This window comes from Aythya fuligula, chromosome 11 (genome assembly GCF_009819795.1).
Source record: "Aythya fuligula isolate bAytFul2 chromosome 11, bAytFul2.pri, whole genome shotgun sequence".
NCBI classification, from domain to species: domain Eukaryota; kingdom Metazoa; phylum Chordata; class Aves; order Anseriformes; family Anatidae; genus Aythya; species Aythya fuligula.
This window is the reverse complement of record NC_045569.1, coordinates 11,133,362-11,155,090: the sequence shown is the minus strand read 5'-3', so window position 1 is coordinate 11,155,090 and position 21,729 is coordinate 11,133,362. Positions and strand designations below refer to the sequence as shown.

At 53.4% G+C, this 21,729-nt stretch overlaps 5 non-coding genes across 5 annotated transcripts; all 5 read right to left on the bottom strand.

The window, feature by feature from the left end:
* Window positions 1-7,297: 7,297 nt before the first annotated feature.
* TRNAG-UCC lies at window positions 7,298-7,369 on the bottom strand. Its single transcript has one exon. It is a non-coding gene; the product is annotated as a tRNA-Gly (tRNA).
* Window positions 7,370-7,706: 337 nt separating this feature from the next.
* Window positions 7,707-7,778, bottom strand: TRNAM-CAU. The gene has a single exon. It is a non-coding gene; the product is annotated as a tRNA-Met (tRNA).
* A 2,329-nt stretch (window positions 7,779-10,107) lies between these two features.
* TRNAS-AGA lies at window positions 10,108-10,189 on the bottom strand. Its single transcript has one exon. It is a non-coding gene; the product is annotated as a tRNA-Ser (tRNA).
* A 4,512-nt stretch (window positions 10,190-14,701) lies between these two features.
* On the bottom strand, window positions 14,702-14,773 carry TRNAQ-CUG. Its single transcript has one exon. It is a non-coding gene; the product is annotated as a tRNA-Gln (tRNA).
* Window positions 14,774-19,792: 5,019 nt separating this feature from the next.
* TRNAQ-CUG lies at window positions 19,793-19,864 on the bottom strand. Its single transcript has one exon. It is a non-coding gene; the product is annotated as a tRNA-Gln (tRNA).
* Window positions 19,865-21,729: the final 1,865 nt, after the last annotated feature.

Here is a 21,729-nt window from a genome sequence, read left to right as displayed (position 1 = left end):
CACCCATCGTATGATGTTTTTATTTAGCTGTATGGTGGACATTTTGTCCAGTAGGATCCTATGGGAAACCGTGTCAAAAGCCTTGCTGAAGTCCAAAAAAATCACATCAGCTGGTTTCCCTTGGTCCACCATACGGGTGATCTTATCATAAAAGGAAATCAGGTTAGTTAGGCAGGACCTACCCTTCACAAACCCATGCTGGCTGGGACCAATGACTGCTTTGTCCCCAGGTGCGCCTCAATGAGTCCGAGAACCAACTTCTCCATGATTTTACCAGGCACTGACGTGAGACTGACAGGCCTGTAATTGCTAGGGTCTTCTTTCTGACCCTTCTTGAAAATTCGGCACAACATTTGCCAGCTTCCAGTCTACCGGGACCTCTCCAAATTCCCAGGATCGTTGAAAAATAATTGATAGAGGTTCCGCAGATGACATCCGCCAGCTCTTTCAGCACCCGGGGATGAATCCCATCCGGACCCATGGACTTGTAGGGATCCAGGTGGAGTAGCAAATCCCGCACACGTTCAGGGTCAGTTGGGAGTTTGTCATCCCCACCGTCCCGGTCCTCCAGCTCAGGGCACCCTGGGTCCCGAAGCCCATCATCGGCATTGAAGACAGAGGCAAAGAAGGCGTTAAGCGTCTCTGCTTTGCCTACGTCATCGTCTGTGAGGAGACCTTCCCTATCAAGGAGCGGCCCTATGTTTTCTTTAGTTCTCCTTTTTCCATTTACATATCTAAAAAAAACCCTTTTTATTTTCTCTCACAGACACAGCCAGCTTCAACTCTAGCTGTGCTTTGGCCACTCGAACTTTCTCCCTACAAACACGAACAGCATCCCTGTATTCTTTCCATGACGCCTGGCCCTCCTTCCAGTAGCGAAACACTCTCTGTTTCCGCCTAATCTCCATTAGAATGTTCCTGTCAGCCACGCCGGCCTCCTGCCCCGCCTGCCTGACTTGCGATATTTTAGGAATTGCCTTATCTTGTGCTTCTAGGAGGCATCGCTTAAAGAGTGACCAGCACTGGTGGACATCGAGGCCTTCAAGAGCAGTTTCCCAGGGGACCTTACTGACTAGTTCCCTGAGCAGCCTGAAGTCCGCTTTCCCCATATCTAGGGATGAGGTTTTGGTGGCACTTTTCCTTCTGTCACCATAAATTTTGAACTCAACCACTTCATGGTCGCTATGACCGAGGCGGCCACCAATCACCACATCTCCCACCAGACCCTCTCTGTTTTCTAGCAACAGGTCTAGGAGGGCACCTTTCCTAGTTGGCTCCGTTAGCACCTGTACCAAGAAGTTATCATCTAGGTGCTTCATGAACCTCCTGGACTTGCTCGTGTCAGCCGTGTGGCACTCCCAGTTACGTCCGGCAAGTTGAGTCCCCCATAAGGACAAGGGGAGTTAATCTCGAGGCCTCTCTTAGTTCTGTAAAGAATAATTTATCGCGCTATCGTCCTGGCCAGGCGGTCTGTAATAGACTCCCACAACGACATCCCCTTTATTCGTTCGTCCCTTGATCCTTACCCAGAGGCTCTCAACTTTGCCATCGCCGACCTGAAGTTCCACACAGTCCAGCCCCTGCTTCACATACATCGCCACCCCACCACCTCGCCTACCCTGCCTGTCCCTCCTGAAGAGCCTGTAACCATCTATCGCAACACCCCAGTCACAGGACTCATCCCACCATTTTCGCTATATGCCGATGATGTCATAGTTGCGGGACTGGGCCAGGACTTCTAGCTCATCTATTTTATTCCTCATACTGCGTGCGTTTGTGTAAAAGCACTTCAGGTGCGTCTCCTTACACTCAGCACCTTGTGGATCTGACCAAAGGACCCCACTGGCACACAGCCCCTCTGATTCTAGCATACCATCCCTTAGGTCTTCACGGCTCGCCTGGTTTTAGCCCCTTCCCCCTTCGACTCTAGTTTAAAGCCCTATCTATCAGCCCTGCCACGCTCTATTCTGCTCGTTGATTTATTGTCATGAGGACCTCTCGTGCTGGTTGTTTTCTCAACTCATCAATTGTTACTTCTTCTTCGACCTTGTGCTACTTGTCTTGTACCTTATCTTGCATTTTTCTGCTAGCTACTTTATTTCTGTGTCTAAGAGATTCCACAGGCTTCAAAAATGAGCTCCCATATCCTACCGCTGACACGTACACATGGCTTCTGCTCTTTGCTGTAATCTTGTGGAAGGGAAAGGACAGGGACAGGTGGGGATCTGGATTCAAAGGAATGTGCCTGGAAAGGTGGCAGAGTAGTGTCTCCAGAGAGCAGAGTGTGTACCTCACTTCCTTCTTCCCAGGAACTTTGTGGCATCCACTTCCAGTTATATTCAGAAGGTCTCCAAAATGACCGAGGCTCTGTATAGTATGGCAGTGGCTCTGCACGCAGCCTGGGGGACACAGGGATGCCGAGATGTGCAGTCCTGGCTACGGTTGTGCAAAAGAGCATTTCAAAGCCAACCTCAGAGGAAAGAACGCTGTGCTCCGAACACTGGCGTTGTACACACCAGCATACCCTCTGAAGCTGAGGAAACCCCACCTTAGATCATCCAGCACCACGGAGATACCAAATATAGAGGAGGACGAAGAGAGCAAATACACTCGAGTTGGTGTGACTCAGAAACACCCGGGCAGGCCTATGAGTCTTTGAAGCATAAAGGACAGCCATCCACCTGCTGCAGCACCAAACTGCTTCAGCAGTTCTCAGCACCCTCGTCATGGGGTGCTCGTCCCTGGGAGAGAAACCACGCAGCACCATGCTCTGGGGAGGCGGTCAGAGGGGTTGGAGTGGCTCACATCCAAAGGTCCTTTCAAGTCTAGGTCTCACAAGTCATATGAGCCATGGACCAGCCGCACAAAGGTAATTCCTTGGAAGTCAGCAGCTCAAGAATGTGCAAAAGCACCCATTGTTTCAGGAATGGTACAACGACCCTTGGAAATGCCTTTGGTGAAGAAAGAAGCACTTTGGGTGGAATGGGGTAGGAGCTCTCCTGTTCCCGGCATGACTGAGGTCAGAACACCGAGTCCACTCTGTCTGCAGCTTGGTGACTCATGTTTGCCTGCAGTTCTGGGATTTTCCCAGCTCTTCCTCATCAGGATGACTGCCAGGTGCGCTGGGAGGCTGAATTTGCCCTCATGCCATGAGCCTGTCCTCAAAAGCAGCCCAGCCAGACCTCTGGCCAATGGGATGAAGCTGCTGAGCAGCACACGGACATTTGATTGTGGGTCACCTTTAGGGAAGAACGTGGGCATTGCTTTGATCACACTGCTTCAAAACCAAAACTAAACACAACAACAACCAAGAACATACCCCAGAAGACAAAACAAGCAAATGCTGTACGGAAGCAAAGAGAGAGAAAAACAATTATACACTACTTCCCATCGGGAAGTTATGTTGGGCCACATCTTGGGAAGCGGGGTCTCAAAATGCATAGTGGTCGCGTGGGTGGACAGATGTGTTCCTAATGAGAGCACCACCTTCTCCTTTCCTGCGCGGCTTTTCTTGCCGAGTCTGATATCATATGGTAGGAATATCCCTTTGGTCACTTCAGATTGGCTATTCTGCCAAGGCCGCCTCCCCAGCTCTTGCCGACCCCCTGCCTACGGCCTTAGGGGTGGATGGAGAGAGTTCTGATGGCATGGAAGCACTGCTCAGCAGTAGACAAAACACTGGTGCCATATCAGTGCTGTTCTAGCTACAAGTGCAGAACACAATGCTATATGGGCTGCTGTGGGGAAAGTTAACTCCTGCACAGCCAGACACCTTACACACACACATCTCTAGCTCATCTTGTTTATTCCCCATCCTGCGTGCATCAGTATTTCTGGTCCTCTAAAAGAAGCACCCCATCCTTTCTGGAAAGGATATGTGCAATTTCTTCATAATGCTGCCTTGTAGGCACTTCCTTGCCTATTTGCAAGTGCTCAAAGTGCCCTTAAGCCCCAGCTGGGTGATTTTCCTATCCCTCCCTCTCACATCCTGATCCCTTCCTGTCTCATCACATGGGCAAAGAGAGAAGCAATGCTCACAAGCTGCCACAAGGAAATTGCCAGCTGTCCTTTGGAGAAAACAGGTCACAGTGGGCATGGTGGAGCCCTGGAAGAGCTACCAAGAGCCTGCGACCTGAGGGGGATGCAGTGTTCAGATGGCAACCAGATAAGGCCCAGAACCCCCTGAGATAAATGGGATATTTGGCCAGCTGAGGCCGGAACTTCAGCCCAAAGGATCTCCAGAGGGTCCTTCAGACCCTGAGTACTCTGGCGTGCACTGTATCAGATGGGCCCCAGACCAGCCACACAAAGGGAATGCCTTGGGAGGCAGCAGCACAAGAATGCGTAAAAGCACCTGGTGTTTCAGGAAGGGTACAGAGCCCCTTGGAAACTCCCTTGTAAGGAAAGCAGCACGTAGGTAGGAGTGAAGCTAAGAGCTCTGCTATTCCTGGCACGCCTCAGGCCAAAAGCCATGTCCACTGCTGTCCACAGCTGGGTGACTCATGTTTGCCTGCAGCTCAGGGATTTTCCCAGCTCTTCCCACATCGGGATGACTGTCAGGTGTGCTGGGAGGCAGATCCCCACTCACTTTATACGTGGAAATGCATGGAAGGGGCTGCTCCATCCCTGGCCCGAACAAAGACAATTCCAGTTTAGGCTCCTTGCTGCAAGCCTCGCCTCAAAAGCAGGCCAGGCAGACCTCTGGCCAGTGGGACAAATGTGTTGAGGAAATCAGGTCAATTGGAGAGTGCGTCAGCTTCGGGGAAGGACGCGGGCATCTCTTGCATCGCGTTCCTATGCCTTGACCTGCTGCATTTCTGTGAAGGCACAGAGAAAGGTCTCACTGCTTCAGAGAGATGACTTGAGAGAGAACTGCATTGGCCTCAGGTGTACCCTTCCTCCCTTTGACTCTGCTTTCATTGAACTTTGTCTTTGGGCTCTGTCAGAGCATGACAAGTGTCAACAATGACCTTGATGTCCTCTCCTCTGCCTTCAGGAGACTTCCTCTACCTCAGAACACTCCATCCTTGCTGAAACGTCTTGGAAACATGGCCCATGTCTCCTCCACGTGTGCTGCCTTGATCGTCTACCTGCCCTTAGTCCAAGGTCTCCTGCATATCTTTGACAAACCACAGGGAGAAATGTCTCACAGAATTAGATCAAATCTTGGCACTGAATGCCCTTGTGTTGACTTCTCGTGTCCTCTGTGGCTGGGTATCACCGTGACTAGTGGCCATGCTCACCACAAAGTGGATGATACTCCAAAGGACGTTTGTATGACGGAAACACACAATCCCGCACCGGCAGGCTAAGACCTCTGTCACAATTGGTCTTAGGAGCTGGGACACAGATATATCATTTCAGTGTTAGGTGGTATGAGGCAGGAACAAAAGCTGGCAGATGAAAGAAGCAAGCTCTTAACCACCACCAAGGCCTCTGAAGGAAGCAACTATGAGGTGTTTTGATGCTTCATGAGCAAGGAATGTTTCTGTTCCCGTGGGGCTCTGGGATGCAGCATAAAAGACCATGCTGCTGCAGGCTCTGCATCCACTTCTCTTCTCTCTCCCTTTCCTTGAGGAACGAGGTAAGCCTGCGCTCGCTCCAGCTCTCCCTGAGGGCCCCATTGCTGTCACACTGGCGACTCCGTTTGGTACTTGGGCTGCCTCAGATTGGCACTGCAATACAGATGGTTCGGGCCTGTGACTTCTTTCCCTTTTGAAGGGGTGGATTTGGAGAGCTGGGGACTGTGGGGACCTCTCTAGCAGGGTTAGATTGATGGGGCTCAGCTGCAGGGATGTCTCTCTGCAAGAATTAAGTGCCTGAAAAGAGATGGACTCTTACCAAATAGCCCGGTGCATCCTGCCCAATCTTCAGTGCAGCCACTTCTGTTTTGGAGATGACAAAGGCTGACTTTGGGGTGTGTGTCCCCTCCCTGGTACTCTGTGTTTCAGCTTCGCCTCCCTCGACGAGAGATGTCTTGCTGCAGACCCTGTGTCCCATCCCCCTGCGGTGCCTCTGGCCCAACCCCACTTGCCAGCAGCTGCAGTGAGCCGTGTATCGCCCGGTGCGCTGACTCGACGGTGTTCATTGAGGCCTCCCCGGTCGTGGTGACCCTGCCAGGCCCCATCCTCTCCTCCTTCCCTCAGAGCACCGCCGTGGGATCCTCTCTGTCAGCTGCTGTTGGCAGCTCCCTCAGCACTGGGGGGGTTCCCATCTCTTCTGGGGGCTCCCTTGGTCTGGGGGGGTCAGGGCTGTGTCTGCCTTCCCCACTCTGCCGCTTCAACTGCTGAAGTGCGTGGACCATCCCATTTGGGGCAGACATCCCTGAGATGGATGGGCCGTTCTCTCTGCCTCCCTGAACCCTGCAAACGATCTTCTTGGTCTCTGTACTGCCCCACTGCCTTTCCTCATTCTCATTAAAGACCTTGTGCAGCACAGCTGGAGACGTGTGGTGGTCTGTTCTCTTCCTGCCTCCATTAGCTCCTCACTCCTCAAGGAAAGCATTGCAAGGAAAGCTGGCCTGTTTCTACTGGAAAGAGAGGAGGGTGAAGGTGCCTTCACTCAGGGCAGTGAATATGTCCCTGGGAAGAGACAGACAAGATGTCCTGCGGACACCCCTGCCAAGCTCAGCCATGCTGTGGTTCTGTCGTGACTGATGAAAGGGCAGGCTGTGAGAGCAGGGACTGCTTCGCCTGCAGAAGAGAAGGCTCAGCGGGCCTCTTATCCATGTGTTTAAATATGTGGGGAAGGTAGGCTGGGCAGGTGTGATAAAGGAGAGAGAGCCAGCCTCTTTTCAGAGGTGTTCTCTCGAGGCAGCAGAATGCAGTGCACACCAGTGTAAATGCACTAAATGACACACAGTGTATCTTTCTATCACTCAAAGGAAAGAACGCTTTGCTCTGAACACTGGTGTTGTACTCACCAGTGTACTATCTGAAGTTGAGGAATCCCCACCTTTGACCAGCCAGCTCTGTAGAGATGCCGAATACAGAGGAGGATGAAGAGAGCAAATTCAGTCAAGTTGGTGTGACTTCAGACAGCCAGACAGGCCTTTGAGCCTTAAAGGACAGCCATCCATCTGCTGGATGCAGCACTAAACTGCTTCAGCACTTCTCTGCAGCACCCCGGTCATGGGGGTGCCCTGGGAGAGGAATCCAGCGTGAGCACCATGCTCTGGGGAGGCAAGGAAGGCTCGGTGCCCCAGAGCACCTTGCATTCAAATGTCAGGACAGAAACTGGGTGGTTTTGGAGCCCGACACACGGCTGCTGCTGCTGCCTGGCTGAAGAAAAGCTGGTGTGCGTTGGCCGGGAATCGAACCCGGGTCAACTGCTTGGAAGGCAGCTATGCTCACCACTATACCACCAACGCATCTGGCTGCATGCCTCCCCGAGGCTCCTGCAGCTCACCACCCCTGCAGGGGCCTCCTCCTTCCAGCCACCTGCCCACACGGGTAGACATGGGAGAGGGCAGGTTTTGCCTGCTGTGTTTCCAGTGGAAAGAGTTAGTCTGTGGTGTGTCTGCTGCTCCACAGCAGCCTGCGCTGCTCAGGGGCCCTTTTGGAGTGCTGACTGGCAAGAAAGCAAAGGGGAAGGGTGCAGAGCAGAGGGAGTGCAACAGCCATAACAGCCCCAGCCACGGCACGAGAGAGGACCGAACGGCAGCAGAGGCACAAAAGCTTGGCACAGGAGCCTGCAAGTAAAGGCTGTAGCAGAGGATGGTTTCGATCCATCGACCTCTGGGTTATGGGCCCAGCACGCTTCCGCTGCGCCACTCTGCTCTCCCCCAGACCTGCTGCCCCCACCTCGCCCAGCCGTGCCTGCGGTGCCCTGAGCCAAACCCGCAGCAATGGGGCACCTGCCTGCCTGCTTTGCAGGCTCCCACCACCTGCTCTCCACACAGCTCACCAGGGCCGCCACCATGTGTGCAAATCACGCTGCCCCGTGATGGGGCTGCGCCCCCTCACAGACAGCGCCCTGCCCCTGCCTGTGCTGCGCTCCCCTGAGAGAGGGAGTTAAGAGAAGCTGAGCAATCACTGGGCCTGTTCAGCCTGGAGAAGAGGAGGCTGAGGGGGGACCTCATCGTGGTCTACAACTTCCTCGCGAGGGGGAGTGGAGAGGCAGGTGACCTATTGTCCGTAAACACCAGTGATAGGACCCGCAGGAACGGTCTTAAGCTGAGGCAGGGGAAGTTTAGGCTGGACATCAGGAAGAGGTTCTTCACCGAGACGGTGGTTGCACACTGGTACAGGCTGCCCAGGGAAGTAGTCACTGCACCAAGCCTGTCTGAATTTAAGAAGTGATTGGACTGTGCACTTAGTAACACGGTCTAAACGTTTGGATAGACCTGTGCGGTGCCAGGAGTTGGACTTGATGATCCTTATGGGTCCCTTCCAACTCGGGACATTCTATGATTCTAGGGCACTGATGGCATTAAACTACTTAGTGCTACTTAGTGTCTTTGCTAACTATGGTGCATTGTGCAAATTAACTAAAGCAAGAAGCCTTGGGTCCCTTACCAAGGTCAGTCTCCTGATAAGAGGGTGAGCCTGTCTTAAGAAGCTAGTAGAAACTGGTCCTGTGGATGGACAAGAGCCAAGGAGCAACCGAGTCTGCACAAAGACAAGAGGTAAGCTAGTGGCGACGAGGAAGAGTCACCAACCTTCATCCCCACGACCCCCGACGACCACCACCAGGATACACTGCGCAAACACAGATGGAAGGAATTTATGGAAATGACTCATTGGAACTAATTTTAATACGAAGCGGGGACAGGTTATGAATATGTATAGGCGTATTGTGAAACTTCATGTATATGTAAACCCTTTACTGCATATAACCAAGGCAAGTTGCCGTGTCAGGTGCACACGACTTTGGTGGGACTACCCCGCATGCTGCCCAGTGCTGAATAAACATACTTGCTTTACAGTCTTACTGACTGGAGCCCGTTCTCTGCAAGTCACCCCCACCGAGCAGGGCTCCTCCGACCGCCTGATGCAGCCCAGCCCTTGCTGCTCCCTGACAGCTGCAGGGCTGTGCCCACCACCAGGCTGGGGCCTGCCAGGCACACACGGAAAGCCCTCTGCCCTAGCCCTGAAGCGAGGCCTGACCCTCGCAGCTCTGCTGTCGGGTGGTGACTCCCAGCCTCCAAGGGCAGGGCAGGGCAGGGCAGGGCAGGGCAGGGCAGGGCAGGGCAGGGTAGGGCAGGGCAGGGCCATCCACCCAGCCTGCCTGAGGGCCAGCCTTAGCTGCTGCCAGCCCTCCTGGGAAGGTGCTGGGCAGGCTCTGCAGGTAGACGCTGTCATGAGAGCCAAGGGCTGAGGTGCCCGTGCTCAGGCCTATATGTTTCTGCCTCTGCGTACTGCTTCTCCGGCCTGTCCACGTGCCCTGGCACACAGCAGACAGACATGCAGAAAACAAACAAACAAACAAACAAAAAAACAAAAACAAAACAAAACAAAACAAACAAACAAACAAAAAAAACAGGACACAGATGCCTAGGTATGCAGATGGGAGGTCAAAGAGTGCTGCTGGAGACTGCCTGCCTTCTGCAGTGCGTATAGCTCGGGGCAGAGCCTTTGAGCTGCCCCTTAGAGCTTTGCTGATCCGTGACTGTCAGTGGGACAACTGCAGGGGACAAACCAGGTACCTGCATTTGGAAATTTGGGAAAGACCCCTGGGAAAGGTTGTTCCTGTGTGTGCAAAGGCTGGGGAGAGAGAGGGTCAGCTGTTAGGACCCCATGGCCTTTAGGCAAGATCCATGAGGATCCACTGCTCTCAGAGCTAGGAGGTGTCTTCCCTTCAGGGTGAGGCCACTCTGCTCACAGAAGGACTTCTTCTGCAGCCCCTGGACATCAGTGGCCCTTTCTGTGGCTCTTTCTGTGACTACTTCTTGCCTGCCCGGTAAATGGCATCAGCATTACTTGCCCATCCGGGCACTTTTGGGGCGGAGGCGAGGACAAGTACTCAAAGTGAGCAAGGGGGAGCTGCTGTGTTCCCTGGCAAGGCCCTGTGCAGCTGGAGGAACACGGCTGTGCCTGGGCCCCTGGGGGCCTGCATCCCGTGGCAGCAGCACGGTCACTGCAGGCAGACCAAAAGGGGACTGCATGCCGTAGTTGGCAGGATTCGAACCTGCGCGGGGAAACCCCAATGGATTTCTAGTCCATCGCCTTCACCACTCGGCCACAACTACCTGCTCCGGCCAGCTCTGATGGCATCATCAAGTGCTCTGGGCAATGACCACCACTTCCCTGCCACTCTCAAGGACAGGCTGCACCCAAAGCTGCTGCACAAGGGACCTGCACCAGCAGCCCAAATTGCCACCTGCTGACACGCTTCCTGGCCCCTTGACTGCTCGAAGCCCACGGATAAGGACGCACCTTCCTGCACCTTGGCCTCACACTGCCATACGGCATATCCTGACACACAGAACCGTATCTGCTCACCTGCCATCTCAGCTGCTTCCATGGAAAAAGCGTGGAGACAACCTGTGTGGAGACAGACCCTGACAGCGGAAGCTGTGGGATGGGATATTAGCCATGGGATGCAGTCGTTCTCAAACTGATCCAATGTGACCTTCCAACAGAACGCAGTTCTTCAAGAACCACTCCAACATGCTCCTTACAAAGTGTGCAGCCCTTCAGGAGTGCTCCACCAGGAGCTCCTCTCCTGGGATTGCCGTTCTGGCCCAGAGTCTGCTCCTCTGATGGCTAACAGTGGTCTGCAATGTCCTTCGGCCGTATCTACCTGCTCCACCATGGTCTGCTCCACAGGCTGCAGGGGGACAGCCTGTTCCACCGCAAAGCCGCAAGAAAGAAGAAAGAAAGACTTGAAGCCTCAAGTCTAAGATAGAGTTGCATTCTCCTCTTCTGCTGCATGGGCTGCAAATGAGCCTCATCCCTGTGACACTGGATCTCAGTCATTGCTCAGCACTCGGCCCATGCCCTGTCACTTCTCGTTGACTCTCCAAGCCTTTTCCTGTGCACTGACACCATGAGACTGTCACAGCCTTCCCCCTAGGGCTTTATGTCATAGAGCCCTCTGTAGCCAGCTGGCTGGGCCCGTTTAGGGCACAAAGAAGCACCCTTGCTCCCCCAGTGAACAGGCCATGAAACAGCCCTGTTGGCCAAGTGGTTGGCTCTGTATTTCCACAGGCTCTGGAGGGAATGCAGGGAGTCAGGGGAAGAGTACACGTGTGCCTTGAGCCCCTTGGCAGCACGTTGAATGTGCAGAGCCATCACTTGCTGGCACCTCCTTTGGTTGCCGCTGTGCAGGATTGCCTCGGCCTTAGGGAGAAGCGTTAGCAGTGTGCTGCCCCTGTGCCAGGGACTCTTCCTCCCTGTGCTCCCACGTACCCGAAGGTGCTGCAGTGGCCTGGCAGTGGCCCATGTTGCAAGGAGGGCAAGTGTGCACCCTACAACCCTGCCTGGTGGAGGTTGAAGGAGGCAGGCTGGCTCTGGGAAGGTTCAGGGATGGGAGCAGGACTGTGGACAGGAGGCAGGGACAAACATTCAGGATGCAGTCTCCCTGGGAGGCGTGAGATCGAGTCCCACTCCCGAGCAGCTTCTTTCCTCTGCCCTTTGCCCAACTAGAGTACACTCAGGCCAAGCCTGTCCTCCTGTACATGCTCCTCTGAGGGCTGTGCTGTTGGGCTTCCACACCTAAGGTGTCCCACCTCCTGGGGTAGGACCTCATCTCAGGAAATGCCCTCATGCCTTTGATTCCCTGTGAAAATTCCAAAGTAGGGCCTGGGATCAAATATTGTCCTTGTGCTTCTTGGTTTGTTGTTTGTTTTTGGGTGGTGTTGGTTATACACAGGAGATGGGGCTGTTGTTTGAAGAGCTTTTGTGAGCTTTTTTTGTTCTTTCATCTGGGTGTGAAAGCCCACAGCTAATTCTAGTTTGATCTCCATGAGACACGGGGTCTGAACGTGCTCATTGGCACCACAGTGAGTATGAGGACGCGTACGTGCACTGAACGCCACCTGCCCTGGTTATCCTTGCTTACCAGTGACTAGAAAAGTCTCCTGTGCAGCAGTGCTGAAAGGATGAGAGGAAGTGTGTCCCAGCACGGGTTTTCCCGGCCAATCCTGGAGGGAGGCTTCATGCTTAATTCCAGTATTTATTTCCTCTCAATCTCCAGACCCTGAGATCTGCTCAACACTGCTGGCATCCTCTCTGCCAGTTCCTTCCTGGTTGCCAGCTCGCTTGCCAGGGAAGGTCAGCTTGGAGAGCCCCTGGCTGGCAGAGGGGTCCAGCATGCAAGCCCCTTCTCAGGTGAAAGTGTTCCTCTTAGGTGGTTTCCTGCCTCTTACCTTATAAAAGCAGCCATCAGCTGAACCAGTCAGCAGGGGAAATTAAAGTACCAATGAAGTGCATCTAGGGCCAGGACGCACCTGAGAACTCCTTGAGGTGGGCAAGGTCTAGAAAGGGTGATGAGTCCCACCTGAGAAACCTCATCTAGGTGAGCCTGCAGTGCACAGGGGGTTGGAGTGGCTCACCTCCAAAGGTACTTTCCAGTCCAACACGAGTAATGCGGACACTGGACCAGCCACACAAAGGAAATGCCTTGGGAGGCAGCAGCACGGGAATGCATAAAAGCAAGTGTTATTTCAGGAAGGGTACAAAGCTCCCTGGAAACACCCTTGGTGAAGAAAGCATCACATTGGGAGGAGGGAGACAATGAGCTCTGTAATTTCTGGCACACCAGAGGCTGAAAAGCCATGTCCACTGCTGTCCACAGCTGGGTGACTCATGTTTGCCTGAAGCTCAGGGATTTTCCCAGCTCTTCCACATCAGGATGACTGTCAGGTGCGCTGGGAGGCAGATCCCCAGTCACTTTATATGTGGAAATGCATGGAAGGGGCTGCTCCATCTCTGGCCAAGGAAAAAATGAAATCAGGTTAAGGCTCTATGGTGCAAGCCTCACCTCAAAAGCAGGCCAGGCAGACCTCTGGCCAGTGGGACAAATGTGTTCAGCGAACCAAGTCTTGATCGTCTTGTGCTGTCTTGATCGTCTACCTGACCATACTCCATGGTCTCCTGCCTATCTGTGATAAACCACAGGGAGAAATGTCTCACAGAATTAGCTCGAATCTCGGCACTGAATGCCCTTGTGTGGTGACACCTCGTGTCCTCTGTGGCTGGGTATCACCGTGACTAGTGGCCATGCTCACCACAAAGTGGATGATACTCCAAAGGACGTTTGTATGACGGAAACACACAATCCCGCACCGGCAGGCTAAGACCTCTGTCACAATTGGTCTTAGGAGCCTGGGACACAGATATATCATTTCAGTGTTGGGTGGCATGAGGCAGGAACAAAAGCTGGCAGATGAAAGAAGCAAGCTCTTAACCACCACCAAGGCCTCTGAAGGAAGCAACTATGAGGTGTTTTGATGCTTCATGAGCAAGGAATGTTTCTGTTCCCGTGGGGCTCTGGGATGCAGCATAAAAGACCATGCTGCTGCAGGCTCTGCATCCACTTCTCTTCTCTCTCCCTTTCCTTGAGGAACGAGGTAAGCCTGCGCTCGCTCCAGCTCTCCCTGAGGGCCCCATTGCTGTCACGCTGGCGACTCCGTTTGGTACTTGGGCTGCCTCAGATTGGCACTGCAATACAGATGGTTCGGGCCTGTGACTTCTTTCCCTTTTGAAGGGGTGGATTTGGAGAGCTGGGGACTGTGGGGACCTCTCTAGCAGGGTTAGATTGATGGGGCTCAGCTGCAGGGATGTCTCTCTGCAAGAATTAAGTGCCTGAAAAGAGATGGACCCTTACCAAATAGCCCGGTGCTTCCTGCCCAATCTTCAGTGCAGCCATTTCTGTTTTGGAGATGACAAAGGCTGACCTTGGGGTGTGTGTTCCCTCCCTGGTACTCTGTGTTTCAGCTTCGCCTCCCTCGACGAGAGATGTCTTGCTGCAGACCCTGTGTCCCATCCCCCTGCGGTGCCTCTGGCCCAACCCCACTTGCCAGCAGCTGCAGTGAGCCGTGTATCGCCCGGTGCGCTGACTCGACGGTGTTCATTGAGGCCTCCCCGGTCGTGGTGACCCTGCCAGGCCCCATCCTCTCCTCCTTCCCTCAGAGCACCGCCGTGGGATCCTCTCTGTCAGCTGCTGTTGGCAGCTCCCTCAGCACTGGGGGGGTTCCCATCTCTTCTGGGGGCTCCCTTGGTCTGGGGGGGTCAGGGCTGTGTCTGCCTTCCCCACTCTGCCGCTTCAACTGCTGAAGCACGTGGATCATCCCATTTGGGACAGACATCCCTGAGATGGATGGGCCGTTCTCTCTGCCTCCCTGAACCCTGCAGACTTTCTTCTTGGTCTCTGTACTGCTCCACTGCATTTTCTCGTTCTCATTAAAGACCTTGTGCAGCACAGCTGGAGACGTGTGGTGGTCTGTTCTCTTCCTGCCTCCATTAGCTCCTCACTCCTCAAGGAAAGCATTGCACAGTAACCCTCTACTACTGATCTGAGAGTGGTCAAAGATCTCAATGTTCTTGGATGTTGTGAAGTCTCTGGAGATGACCAAGTTGCCACAGGCCATGGGTTTCAAGAGTCTCCTCTACCCGAGCACGTGACAGGTTTCCATAAGCAAGAGACTGCGGGCAGTGGGGCCCAGGGTAGGAGGAGGGGCACTGATTCCGGTGGGATTGGTAACACAGGGTAGGGAGGAAGGCAAGAACTTGGAAGATTGGAATAAAAGTCAGAGTAGAGGTCCCACTGAGATTTGAACTCAGATCGCTGGATTCAGAGTCCAGAGTGCTCACCATTACACCATGGGACCTCCTGGATGTGTGCTGTGGCCCTGCCCTGAGCAAGGGATGGGGCATAGCACGAGGTTCAACAAAACAAAGAGCTGCCACGATGACACAACACACAACACACCTTCCTATGCGTTGCACAACGTGCAATGCCTTCTTCCTCTCATGGCACTCAGGTGCCCTCTCTCCTCACATCCTAACTCTTTCCACTGGAAACACAGCAGGCAAAACCTGCCCTCTCCCATGCCTGCCAGTCATTCCCCACGCTTGGTGCACTGCCACGGCTATATGGACTTCCCTGACCTCATTCCACAGCAACTAGCATAAACAGGTGTGCAACAGAAAGGTGGAAATTTCTTAGAGAAATGAGTGTCCATCCTGGTGATCACAGGATGGACGTGAGGTTGGAGCCCTCCTACCGCAGACACGTACGCATGGCTTCTGTTCTTTGCTGTACTTCTGTGGACGGGGAAGGACAGGGACAGGTCGGGGATCTGGATTCAAAGGAACGTGCCTGGAAAGGCGTCAGAGTGGTATCTCCAGAGAGCGGAGTGTGTACCTCACCTCCTTCTTCCCAGGAACTTTGTGGCATCCACTTCCAGGTATATTCAGAAGGTCTCCAAACTGACCGAGGCTCTGTATAGTATGGCACTGGCTCTGCATACAGCCTGGGGACACAGGGATGCTAAGATGCGCAGTCCTGGCTACGATTGTGCAAAAGAGCATTTCTAAATCAACCTCAGAGGAAAGAACGCTGTGCTCCGAACACTGGCGTTGTACACACCAGCATACTCTCTGAAGCTGAGGAAACCCCACCTTAGATCATCCAGCACCACGGAGATACCAAATATAGAGGAGGACGAAGAGAGCAAATACACTCGAGTTGGTGTGACTTCAGAACACCCGGGCAGGCCTATGAGTCTTTGAAGCATAAAGGACAGCCATCCACCTGCTGCAGCACCAAACTGCTTCAGCAGTTCTCAGCACCCTCGTCATGGGGGTGCTCGTCCCTGGGAGAGAAACCACGCAGCACCATGCTCTGGGGAGGCGGTCAGAGTGGTTGGAGTGGCTCACATCCAAAGGTCCTTTCAAGTCTAGGTCTCACAAGTCATATGAGCCATGGACCAGCCGCACAAAGGTAATTCCTTGGAAGTCAGCAGCTCAAGAATGTGCAAAAGCACCCGTTGTTTCAGGAATGGTACAACGACCCTTGGAAATGCCTTTGGTGAAGAAAGAAGCACTTTGGGTGGAATGGGGTAGGAGCTCTCCTGTTCCCGGCATGACTGAGGCCAGAACACCGAGTCCACTCTGTCTGCAGCTTGGTGACTCATGTTTGCCTGCAGTTCTGGGATTTTCCCAGCTCTTCCCCATCAGGATGACTGCCAGGTGCGCTGGGAGGCTGATTTGCCCTCATGCCATGAGCCTGTCCTCAAAAGCAGCCCAGCCAGACCTCTGGCCAATGGGATGAAGCTGCTGAGCAGCACACGGACATTTGATTGTGGGTCACCTTTAGGGAAGAACGTGGGCATTGCTTTGATCACACTGCTTCAAAACCAAAACTAAACACAACAACAACCAAGAACATACCCCAGAAGACAAAACAAGCAAATGCTGTACGGAAGCAAAGAGAGAGAAAACAATTATACACTACTTCCCATCGGGAAGTTATGTTGGGCCACATCTTGGGAAGCGGGGTCTCAAAATGCATAGTGGTCGCGTGGGTGGACAGATGTGTTCCTAATGAGAGCACCGCCTTCTCCTTTCCTGCGCGGCTTTTCTTGCCGAGTCTGATATCATATGGTAGGGAATATCCCTTTGGTCACTTCAGATTGGCTATTCTGCCAAGGCCGCCTCCCCAGCTCTTGCCGACCCCCTGCCTACTGGCCTTAGGGTGGATTGGAGAGAGTTCTGATGGCATGGAAGCACTGCTCAGCAGTAGACAAAACACTGGTGCCATATCAGTGCTGTTCTAGCTACAAGTGCAGAACACAATGCTATATGGGCTGCTGTGGGGAAAGTTAACTCCTGCACAGCCAGACACCTTACACACACACATCTCTAGCTCATCTTGTTTATTCCCCATCCTGCGTGCATCAGTATTCTGGTCCTCTAAAAGAAGCACCCCATCCTTTCTGGAAAGGATATGTGCAATTTCTTCATAATGCTGCCTTGTAGGCACTTCCTTGCCTATTTGCAAGTGCTCAAAGTGCCTTAAGCCCCAGCTGGGTGATTTTCCTGTCCCTCCCTCTCACATCCTGATCCCTTCCTGTCTCATCACATGGGCAAAGAGAGAAGCAATGCTCACAAGCTGCCACAAGGAAATTGCCAGCTGTCCTTTGGAGAAAACAGGTCACAGTGGGCATGGTGGAGCCCTGGAAGAGCTACCAAGAGCCTGCGACCTGAGGGGGATGCAGTGTTCAGATGGCAACCAGATAAGGCCCAGAACCCCCTGAGATAAATGGGATATTTGGCCAGCTGAGGCCGGAACTTCAGCCCAAAGGATCTCCAGAGGGTCCTTCAGACCCTGAGTACTCTGGCGTGCACTGTATCAGGTGGGCCCCAGACCAGCCACACAAAGGGAATGCCTTGGGAGGCAGCAGCACAAGAATGCGTAAAAGCACCTGGTGTTTCAGGAAGGGTACAGAGCCCCTTGGAAACTCCCTTGGTAAGGAAAGCAGCACGTAGGTAGGAGTGAAGCTAAGAGCTCTGCTATTCCTGGCACGCCTAAGGCCGAAAAGCCATGTCCACTGCTGTCCACAGCTGGGTGACTCATGTTTGCCTGCAGCTCAGGGATTTTCCCAGCTCTTCCACATCGGGATGACTGTCAGGTGTGCTGGGAGGCAGATCCCCACTCACTTTATACGTGGAAATGCATGGAAGGGGCTGCTCCATCCCTGGCCCCGAACAAAGACAATTCCAGTTTAGGCTCCTTGCTGCAAGCCTCACCTCAAAAGCAGGCCAGGCAGACCTCTGGCCAGTGGGACAAATGTGTTGAGGAAATCAGGTCAATTGGAGAGTGCGTCAGCTTCGGGGAAGGACGCGGGCATCTCTTGCATCGCGTTCCTATGCCTTGACCTGCTGCATTTCTGTGAAGGCACAGAGAAAGGTCTCACTGCTTCAGAGAGATGACTTGAGAGAGAACTGCATTGGCCTCAGGTGTACCCTTCCTCCCTTTGACTCTGCTTTCATTGAACTTTGTGTTTGGGCTCTGTCAGAGCATGACAAGTGTCAACAATGACCTTGATGTCCTCTCCTCTGCCTTCAGGAGACATCCCCTAGTTCAGAACACTCCATCCTTGCTGAAACATCTTAGAAACATGGCCCATGTCTCCTCCACGTGTGCTGTCTTGATCATCTACCTGAGCTTCCTCAATGGTCTCCTGCCTATCTGTGATAAACCACAGGGAGAAATGTCTCACAGAATTAGCTCGAATCTCGGCACTGAATGCCCTTGTGTGGTGACTTCTCGTGTCCTCTGTGGCTGGGTATCACCGTGACTGGTGGCCATGCTCACCACAAAGTGGATGATACTCCAAAGGACGTTTGTATGACGGAAACACACAATCCCACACAGGCAGCCTAAGACCTCTGTCACAATTGGTCTTAGGAGCCTGGGACACAGATATATCATTTCAGTGTTAGGTGGTATGAGGCAGGAACAAAAGCTGGCAGATGAAAGAAGCAAGCTCTTAACCACCACCAAGGCCTCTGAAGGAAGCAACTATGAGGTGTTTTGATGCTTCATGAGCAAGGAATGTTTCTGTTCCCGTGGGGCTCTGGGATGCAGCATAAAAGACCATGCTGCTGCAGGCTCTGCATCCACTTCTCTTCTCTCTCCCTTTCCTTGAGGAACGAGGTAAGCCTGCGCTCGCTCCAGCTCTCCCTGAGGGCCCCATTGCTGTCACACTGGCGACTCCGTTTGGTACTTGGGCTGCCTCAGATTGGCACTGCAATACAGATGGTTCGGGCCTGTGACCTCTCCGTTTTGAAGGGGTGGATTTGGAGAGCTGGGGACTGTGGGGACCTCTCTAGCAGGGTTAGATTGATGGGGCTCAGCTGCAGGGATGTCTCTCTGCAAGAATTACGTGCCTGAAAAGAGATGGACCCGTACCAAATAGCCCGGTGCATCCTGCCCAATCTTCAGTGCAGCCATTTCTATTTTGGAGATGACAAAGGCTGACTTTGGGGTGTGTGTCCCCTCCCTGGTACTCTGTGTTTCAGCTTCGCCTCCCTCGACGAGAGATGTCTTGCTGCAGACCCTGTGTCCCATCGTCCTGCGGTGCCTCTGGCCCAACCCCACTTGCCAGCAGCTGCAGTGAGCCGTGTGTCGCCCGGTGCGCTGACTCGACGGTTGCCATCCAGCCCTCCCCGGTCGTGGTGACTCTGCCGGGCCCCATCCTCACCTCCTTCCCTCAGAGCACCGCCGTGGGATCCTCTCTGTCAGCTGCTGTTGGCAGCTCCCTCAGCACTGGGGGGGTTCCCATCTCTTCTGGGGGCTCCCTTGGTCTGGGGGGGTCAGGGCTGTGTCTGCCTTCCCCACTCTGCCGCTTCAACTGCTGAAGCACGTGGATCATCCCATTTGGGGCAGACATCCCTGAGATGGATGGGCCATTCTCTCTGCCTCCCTGAACCCTGCAAACGATCTTCTTGGTCACTGTACTGCTCCACTGCATTTTCTCGTTCTCATTAAAGACCTTGTGCAGCACAGCTGGAGATGTGTGGTGGTCTGTTCTCTTCCTGCCTCCATTAGCTCCTCACTCCTCAAGGAAAGCATTGCACAGTAACCCTCTACTACTGATCTGAGAGTGGTCAAAGATCTCAATGTTCTTGGATGTTGTGAAGTCTCTGGAGATGACCAAGTTGCCACTGGCCATGGGTTTCAAGAGTCTCCTCTACCCGAGCATGTGACAGGTTTCCATAAGCAAGAGACTGCGGGCAGTGGGGCCCAGGGTAGGAGGAGGGGCACTGATAGCGGTGGGATTGGTAACACAGGGTAGGGAGGAAGGCAAGAACTTGGAAGATTGGAATAAAAGTCAGAGTAGAGGTCCCACTGAGATTTGAACTCAGATCGCTGGATTCAGAGTCCAGAGTGCTCACCATTACACCATGGGACCTCCTGGATGTGTGCTGTGGCCCTGCCCTGAGCAAGGGATGGGGCATAGCACGAGGTTCAACAAAACAAAGAGCTGCCACGATGACACAACACACAACACACCTTCCTATGCGTTGCACAACGTGCAATGCCTTCTTCCTCTCATGGCACTCAGGTGCCCTCTCTCCTCACATCCTAACTCTTTCCACTGGAAACACAGCAGGCAAAACCTGCCCTCTCCCATGCCTGCCAGTCATTCCCCACGCTTGGTGCACTGCCACGGCTATATGGACTTCCCTGACCTCATTCCACAGCAACTAGCATAAACAGGTGTGCAACAGAAAGGTGGAAATTTCTTAGAGAAATGAGTGTCCATCCTGGTGATCACAGGATGGACGTGAGGTTGGAGCCCTCCTACCGCAGACACGTACGCATGGCTTCTGTTCTTTGCTGTACTTCTGTGGACGGGGAAGGACAGGGACAGGTCGGGGATCTGGATTCAAAGGAACGTGCCTGGAAAGGCGTCAGAGTGGTATCTCCAGAGAGCGGAGTGTGTACCTCACCTCCTTCTTCCCAGGAACTTTGTGGCATCCACTTCCAGGTATATTCAGAAGGTCTCCAAACTGACCGAGGCTCTGTATAGTATGGCACTGGCTCTGCATACAGCCTGGGGACACAGGGATGCTAAGATGCGCAGTCCTGGCTACGATTGTGCAAAAGAGCATTTCTAAATCAACCTCAGAGGAAAGAACGCTGTGCTCCGAACACTGGCGTTGTACACACCAGCATACTCTCTGAAGCTGAGGAAACCCCACCTTAGATCATCCAGCACCACGGAGATACCAAATATAGAGGAGGACGAAGAGAGCAAATACACTCGAGTTGGTGTGACTTCAGAACACCCGGGCAGGCCTATGAGTCTTTGAAGCATAAAGGACAGCCATCCACCTGCTGCAGCACCAAACTGCTTCAGCAGTTCTCAGCACCCTCGTCATGGGGGTGCTCGTCCCTGGGAGAGAAACCACGCAGCACCATGCTCTGGGGAGGCGGTCAGAGTGGTTGGAGTGGCTCACATCCAAAGGTCCTTTCAAGTCTAGGTCTCACAAGTCATATGAGCCATGGACCAGCCGCACAAAGGTAATTCCTTGGAAGTCAGCAGCTCAAGAATGTGCAAAAGCACCCGTTGTTTCAGGAATGGTACAACGACCCTTGGAAATGCCTTTGGTGAAGAAAGAAGCACTTTGGGTGGAATGGGGTAGGAGCTCTCCTGTTCCCGGCATGACTGAGGCCAGAACACCGAGTCCACTCTGTCTGCAGCTTGGTGACTCATGTTTGCCTGCAGTTCTGGGATTTTCCCAGCTCTTCCCCATCAGGATGACTGCCAGGTGCGCTGGGAGGCTGATTTGCCCTCATGCCATGAGCCTGTCCTCAAAAGCAGCCCAGCCAGACCTCTGGCCAATGGGATGAAGCTGCTGAGCAGCACACGGACATTTGATTGTGGGTCACCTTTAGGGAAGAACGTGGGCATTGCTTTGATCACACTGCTTCAAAACCAAAACTAAACACAACAACCAAGAACATACCCCAGAAGACAAAACAAGCAAATGCTGTACGGAAGCAAAGAGAGAGAAAACAATTATACACTACTTCCCATCGGGAAGTTATGTTGGGCCACATCTTGGGAAGCGGGGTCTCAAAATGCATAGTGGTCGCGTGGGTGGACAGATGTGTTCCTAATGAGAGCACCGCCTTCTCCTTTCCTGCGCAGCTTTTCTTGCCGAGTCTGATATCATATGGTAGGGAATATCCCTTTGGTCACTTCAGACTGGCTATTCTGCCAAGGCCGCCTCCCCAGCTCTTGCTGACCCCCTGCCTACTGGCCTTAGG